The following is a 6,943-nucleotide window of genomic DNA, read 5'->3' as shown; positions in this document are numbered from 1 at the left end:
CCTCCCTCACATGGCTCCCAGCCCTGTCCCCCCACCAGGGTCAGTGGCTACCCAAGGATGTGCCACTGGTTGTGTTTGCTCTCAGTTGTTGCCGTGGGATTTAAAAGGTGTGTGCCAGTTTGCACTGGAATTACGAGGAGGATGGATGGTATCATTGTGGTTCCTTTGAGGAATGTGTGAGCAATGAGGAAAAGAAGAAGAAAACCAAACACTAGCAAAAGTGCTCTCAGGCTGAGACTCTCCTGGGCCTGAGCTGAGACATTTCTGCACCAAAGTGGAAAGAGAAGATAAAAAAAGCCATTCCCCAACTGCCCCCCGCTGCAGAGCATTCAGTGGGGATTTTAGGCAGAGGGTGGTGCTTTCCACAACCCTTCTGCAGGGGCAGGAGGGAGGAGGTGGTGGGGAACTCTTTCTAATCAAAGAACTTGTCACTGTCACTTTGGCGTTAGCAGATGCCACAAACAATAACCAGGATCCCATGCCTCTGAAATGCATTATTAACAGGCTACATTCATTGCTATCCACCCCTACTCCAACCAGCCTTCCTTTTTGTTTCACTCTGGGCTGCCTGCATCCCAAGTGGCACAGGAACCTGTCATTTCTCATTTCCATCCAGAGGAACAAGTGATTTGGGAGAAGGGGAAGGGATGACCAGGGCTTTCTGACCTTTTCTCCTTCAATTTCGTTCCTCTCCTCTGCGAGGAGAAAATGGCAATCACAGTAGGTGGAACAGACAAACTCATCTCTGTGTCACTGCCTTACGTGTACAATAGCTGTGTCACTCGGCATCAGGGTGAGGAGGCAGTGATGGGATTAGGGGCCCATGATGGCCCTAATCTGTGAGCAGATTTAAGCCTTCCCACTGCACCCCTTGCTCGTTGGTGCCAGCCAGGGTGGGGTTATTTAGTTGTGAGCATAGTTACGTGAAGTACACCAAAAAAACTTGTCTGATCCGTCTGGTTTTCCTTTCCAGTGGGATTGGTGTCTCCGTGTGCCTGCAAATCTCCTCCTCAACGGGTAAGGTCTTGTGGCTGCTGAGATCACTAAGCTTTTCACATCACTTTGTAAATTCAATTGAAGAGCTTTCAGGGGATCTCTCTCCATACTATAGTGATGGGGAAACTGAGGCACAGACAAGTAATGGGGCTGTCCCAAAGCCATGCCACAGCTGTGTGGGTACCGAGCACCCAGGTCCCTGCTTTGCTCCCTCCAAGGTTGTCCTGTAGCCAAACAGATGGGGATGGACAGTGCAGGAAGGATGATGAACACCCAGAGGTAACCCTAGCTCTGCAATGCCCACCCTGTGCCACCCCAAACCTGCTCCTCCTGTGTCAGCAATTATCCCATGAGGCGAAGATGAAAGACATCAAACGTCCCCAACACCTTGCAGCTACTACATGGAGGAGAGGAGGGTCTGGAGCATCGAAACCGCTTCCACAAAGAACCAGCCCAAGGCATTACCAGAGAGCTGATGGACCAGGCAATTAATTAACCAAAGGAACAGCACTAGAAATGGCTGAACAAGAGGACTCTGTGCCAGGACTGGCTTTGCAGAGCCTCTGCCTTCAGAGTCCTGGGACATACCACTTGGTATCATTTCTCTGGCTGGTTTGATACTGAACACATCTGTTTGCACAGGAGCTCCGTGGGCTCAGCCCCGGCGCGGAGCCGCCGCCACCACCACGAAGCCACCACATTTACACCACCCATCAGCTCTACCACTTGGATGGGGACTGACTGTTCCCATTTCACCTGGTTTGCAAACACACCTTGATGTGTGAGGGGGAATAGTTTGTGGTAAATTAGAGACACCGCATTAAAGGGGATTTTTCTAAACCATTCTCAGCCTCCAGAGAATAGAGCCCAACACAAACCCACTGGGGACAAGAACAAAGAACAGCTAGAGCATCATTTTAGTCAACTGCAACTAGTTCTAGATGAGATACGGTGGTGCAGGACAATGTATTCCTGGCTGGCACGATGCAAACTGGCTGATCACTCCTAATACTTGAATGGAAAAGCGCAGGAAGGTGAAAGGGGGAGTGGAGAGAAGCAGGGGGGAAGGTTTTGTACAGAGAGATCTTCTGCTAGAGAACTCCCTTTTTGGAGGGTAGGAGGGATATTAGTTGGTAACAGCAAGAGCATAGATTTTTGCACTCCTATAAATCATTATTACTGGAATGTCCCTGAGGGGATGAGAAGAATGAATCAGTTACAGCCAAAACTTTTAGAGGGAGAAGGAATAGCGGGGGAAAGAGAAAGAAGAAGGAAGGGAAAAAGCGGAAGAAGAAAAAGGGAGGAAAGAGAAAAGAGGGGAAAAAAGAGGGGAAAGAGGAAAGGGGTAGAGAAGAGAGAAGATTAAAAGGAAGGTAAAAAGAAAGAAGGGAAAAAAGAGAAAGAAGAGTGAAAAATAAAAATAAGAGAGAAAAAAGCAAAAGAGGAGACAAAGGCAGGAGAAAGGGAGGAATTGAGAGAGGGAGAGAGAACAAAAGCAAACGGAGAAGGAGGAAGAGAAAGGGAAGAATGAGAAGAAGGGAATGAATGAACTTTGGAAGCAATTTATAATTCCTTTCACCTACATCATGAATTGAGCATGCAAAAAAAAGGAGGAGAAGGCGGCAGGAGGAAGGGAACTATTCCGCCTGGCATGCAGATTATCATTTGAAAAGCTTCTGTTGCTATGTTTTTGTCCCTGGGTGATGAAAATGAAATTGTCTGATGTGTGCGCCGTGTTAGATTTACCTTTGCAGGGTTCACCCACAATCAGTAGAGAGGGGTCATGCCACAATATGTCATCTCACAGCTCCATCACACCAACTCCAATTTATACGAGGAGGTATTATGCATTTCAAAGGAACCCCCTGCGCGTGGCTCTTGTTACTGATCTATATCACGGCTCAGCTGAGGGAAGATTAGTTCTGCTGCAAGGGCAACCAGACTTATTTGTTTATGATTATATTCCCCTTAAAGACGCACTATTCCTTTTTTTTCATGTCTAATTTAAAGTATTGCGTTCAAGGGGTTGGGGAGAGGGGGGTGGGATGTAAAAGGTGAGAGAATTCCACACTCTCCCACAAGGAAAGCTAATAGTCTTAGTCTCCCATGCATCCTGCTCATTAAAAACAAAAAAAAAAGCTCCATTTAAATGCAAATGTGAGTTTTAGCTGGGGACTCCCCCAAAAGCTTCTCTTGGAAGCACCAGGGAAATAGGATTCAGGAAGCTAAAATGGCTGACAGCAGCCGAGCGCCCGCGGAAGACACTTCCCATCTGAATGCCCTCGTCCTTCCCCCTCCGCTGCCCCCCGGTCCCGCATCCTCATCCTCATCCAGCCCGGCTGGCTCAGGCGCAGCATCACTTATCACCGCTCTCCGCTGTAAGATTGTTTTACCCCAGGCAAACCCCACCCCAGCGAGCTAAAACTGATAGTATTAGCCTTTCAACTCCGCTCCCTCTTGCTTTAATCAACGTTTGCCCAGAAAGGCGACGGGTTTGTCCCTGATAAAGGCTCTGAAGGATTTAATGAGGCCGCCGAGCGCTGCAGACCCCGGGAAGCCCCTGCTCAGCGCAGCTCCCTCCGTGTTACTGAACGTGGCTTTAATTTGGGGGGCTCCAGATGACAGTGGGCACCCAGGACACCGCCAAGCAGCCAGCACTGGTTCAATGTGGTCCCTGAGCTCTGAGGGGCCCCTCACCATTAAAGAGCTGAAGAGTCCTGGGAAGTGTTTGCAGCGGGAAAGCTCATTTGTTTGATGGGGGAAAGATGCAGAAGGAAAGTGTGGTTGCACCCTGTGGTCCTGCCTGTGGTGGTGGGATGTTAAAGGTGCCAAACCTGCCTACTGCAGGGCACCCAGGGGTGCTGCTCCCTGAGAAACGCCCCACGCTGTCAGGCTTCCCCCCCAAAAGCCAAATGTAAAAATGGAATTGGGGTTTTCTGATGGAAAAATGGGGAGATGTGGGATGAGGGGGGAGATGTGGGATGAGGGAGGTGAGGACACCTGCACCGTTCCTGCAGCGGAAGGGTGTTTGTCTCCACAGTGCGAGCAGGGCAGGATTCGTGCCGAGCTCTCACACAGAGACACTTTTGCTTATCACCACCAGGCCGGTTCCTGACTCCTGTGCCCATGATTAACGTATCACTGCTTATAATAAATAGGCCCATTCCCATCTAGGAAATAAACGGGTCCAGCAGGGACCTGCGAGGAGCGGAGCCGCGGAGCCGCTGCTCTCTGGCCCCATCTCCCGGCCCCTCCGGCCCCTCCGCAGAGCAGAGCCGGCAGCGCTGGTGGGATTCACTGGGGGCAGGACAGCAAAGCCTGTGCCCATGATTAACGTATCACTGCTTATAATAAATAGGCCCATTCCCATCTAGGAAATAAACGGGTCCAGCAGGGACCTGCGAGGAGCGGAGCCGCGGAGCCGCTGCTCTCTGGCCCCTTCGCCCGGCCCCTCCGGCCCCTCCGCAGAGCAGAGCCGGCAGCGCTGGTGGGATTCACTGGGGGCAGGACAGCAAAGGTCACCCCTGCACCCCGAGCTTTTCTTACCGTTCTGGTGAAGCATTTTGCCAAAGTTTGCCAAATCCAGGCAGAATTGGAGCATCGAAGCTGCCGTCACCCTGGCTTCAAATCACTGCCAGCCACGTCAGATGTGCGAGACCGAAAGCGATGCCCGTCTCCCTTCGCAGCATGTCAGCCTGCTGGAACAACACATGAACAGATTAATGGATATAGAAGCAAACGAGCAGATTAATTCAGGGTGGAACTGGCTCATGTTTCACTTGAAGCCTACCCTATGTTTATGTGGGGTTTCCCCTCACCCAGGGTTTGAGCACTTGGTGTGGACCCACGGGGATCGCACCCCAAAGAGCTGCCGGGCCTGCAGCAGGTCCCATTCACCCTGGGGGCCTGATCCTGCTCACCCATGTGCTGGGGAACACACAGGGAGCCCCCCAGCATTACCAAACCCCTGTGTGTGAGCACAAACAGCCACACTGCGGAAGGAGAGTTCCCAGCAGCTCGGACCCAGTGTTAAATATTTTCTGCTTAAGTGCAACATCTTTTCAGCGCGGCTCATTGAGCTCCTTCCTGCACCAGAGAAGGAAAACCTGAGACACCAAAGGCCAGTCACAGGTCCCCAAAATCCAGGTTTATCCAAAGAGCTTCATGGCCACTGGGCTCTGACTGTGTGACACTCACTGTGTGCCAGCCACGGCATCACCTGCACTGCCCCGGGTGAGGAACCAGGAGGCCGGTGTCCACCAGCCTTCCCTCTCCCTGCCATTTCCTCCCTTGTTCTTCATAAAAAACACACTCATTCCACTACTTTGAAAGCTCATAATATGATGGGTGAAAACAATTAAATGAAATAGACTGGTAATACCCATGGGAAAACATTTTTAGATATGATATTACAATCTTGTTTCAAAATTGGATTTTGCCAAGAGGAAACACAGTTTATTATAAAACACATTTTCTTTTAATTTAATTATATAATCTTTTGGCTTCAGAGAAGGGATGCTTAAATCAGACCCATTTAATTTTCAAGTGTATTCACCCATCACCCAGGGCAAATTGGTTTAAATTAGTAGGTGACTATATAAGTTCTAGATATGTGTCAGACCAAAATTTATCTGTGAACTCGGTATCAAAGCCCATCTCCATCAGCAGCACAGCAGCAGAAATTACCAGGGATGAAGAGACAAGTGCCTGAAGAGCAGCATTTGCTCTGATTTCAATGACACCCACTACAAACCCCGATCCGGGCTTATTTATTTTTGCTCTTTGGTAATGTTTTGCCAGATCAGTTCATCACGCTGCATGTCTGCACCGTGCCAATAAAACCTGATGACCTGCAGTTAGTTTCTACCAGGTGCATTAAATTCCCATAACGGGAACAGATCTTGCTAAGTCTACCATAGCCTCTTCTTTTGCAGAGATTACATTTCCAACCTAATGACAGGAGTGGTTTGTTCAGACGCTGCAGTCGCTGAACTCTGCCTGCGATCCGTCACGCTGACCGCTGCACGCCGTGCTCCCGCAGCACAGCTCCGGCCGGACAACACCATGTGAGTTATATCCCATCCCACCCTGGTTTTCCCCATTACTCAGCTCCTAGAAGCCAACAGTGACCCTGCTCCTGGGTCACATTTAAAAGCGGCCAAGGAAAATCCCTCCAAACCCACGTGCAAACCTGGCTTTGCACAAGCAGCCCCGCACTGATGGCTCCCAGAGCTCCAAGTGTGTGGTTTACTGCTGCTCGCTGGGGTTTGGGATAATCACTTGCAAAGACAAGAGAGGAAATTCCTCAGCAAAGGGAAAATACTGCAGTGCAGCCGAGGCTGACTCGGCGGGAATGCCACCGCGAGAAGAAATAGGAACACACGGGATGTGGAAGGGGTTTTTCACCACAGGTACCAAAACACTCCCTACGAGTACTGCCTGGGGCAGGATGAGCTGCCCCCAAGCACCCAACCCAGCCTCACCCCCAGCATTCTTCTGTGGGGCTCCTGCATGTGGGTCCCGTTTGGGAAACCTCCTGCTCCAGCAATGGGTCTGGAGACCCACCTGAGCCCTGGCTGGGTTCACCCCCATCAGCCCTCCCATAGCTCTGCTCCCCTCAGCAAACACATCCAGTTTTGTACCCTCCAGAGAAACAACCGACGTGGGGGCCCCAGCAGCAGCACAACCACCTTTACATTAAATAAAGCCCCAAAAGCAGAGAGAGGTTTGTGCCCTGGCCCAGAAACCCAGCCAGCAGCAGCAGACAGAAAATAAAAGCAGTACCAAGCACAACTTGGTTGTTACCGTTCTTGCAGGGCTGGTTTGGTGTTAACCACAGCAAAATGTATGTCACGATTCGCATGTCAGGCACCGAGAGCAGGGCCGTGTAAAGAAGAAGCCTGTGGAGGCTCCCACTGCAGCAGCAACTCTATGTGTATATATATAA

The sequence above is a fragment of the Nestor notabilis genome, unplaced genomic scaffold (genome assembly GCF_000696875.1).
Source record: "Nestor notabilis isolate BGI_N333 unplaced genomic scaffold, ASM69687v1 scaffold19357, whole genome shotgun sequence".
NCBI classification, from domain to species: Eukaryota; Metazoa; Chordata; class Aves; order Psittaciformes; family Psittacidae; genus Nestor; species Nestor notabilis.
This window is presented reverse-complemented; position numbering follows the sequence as displayed.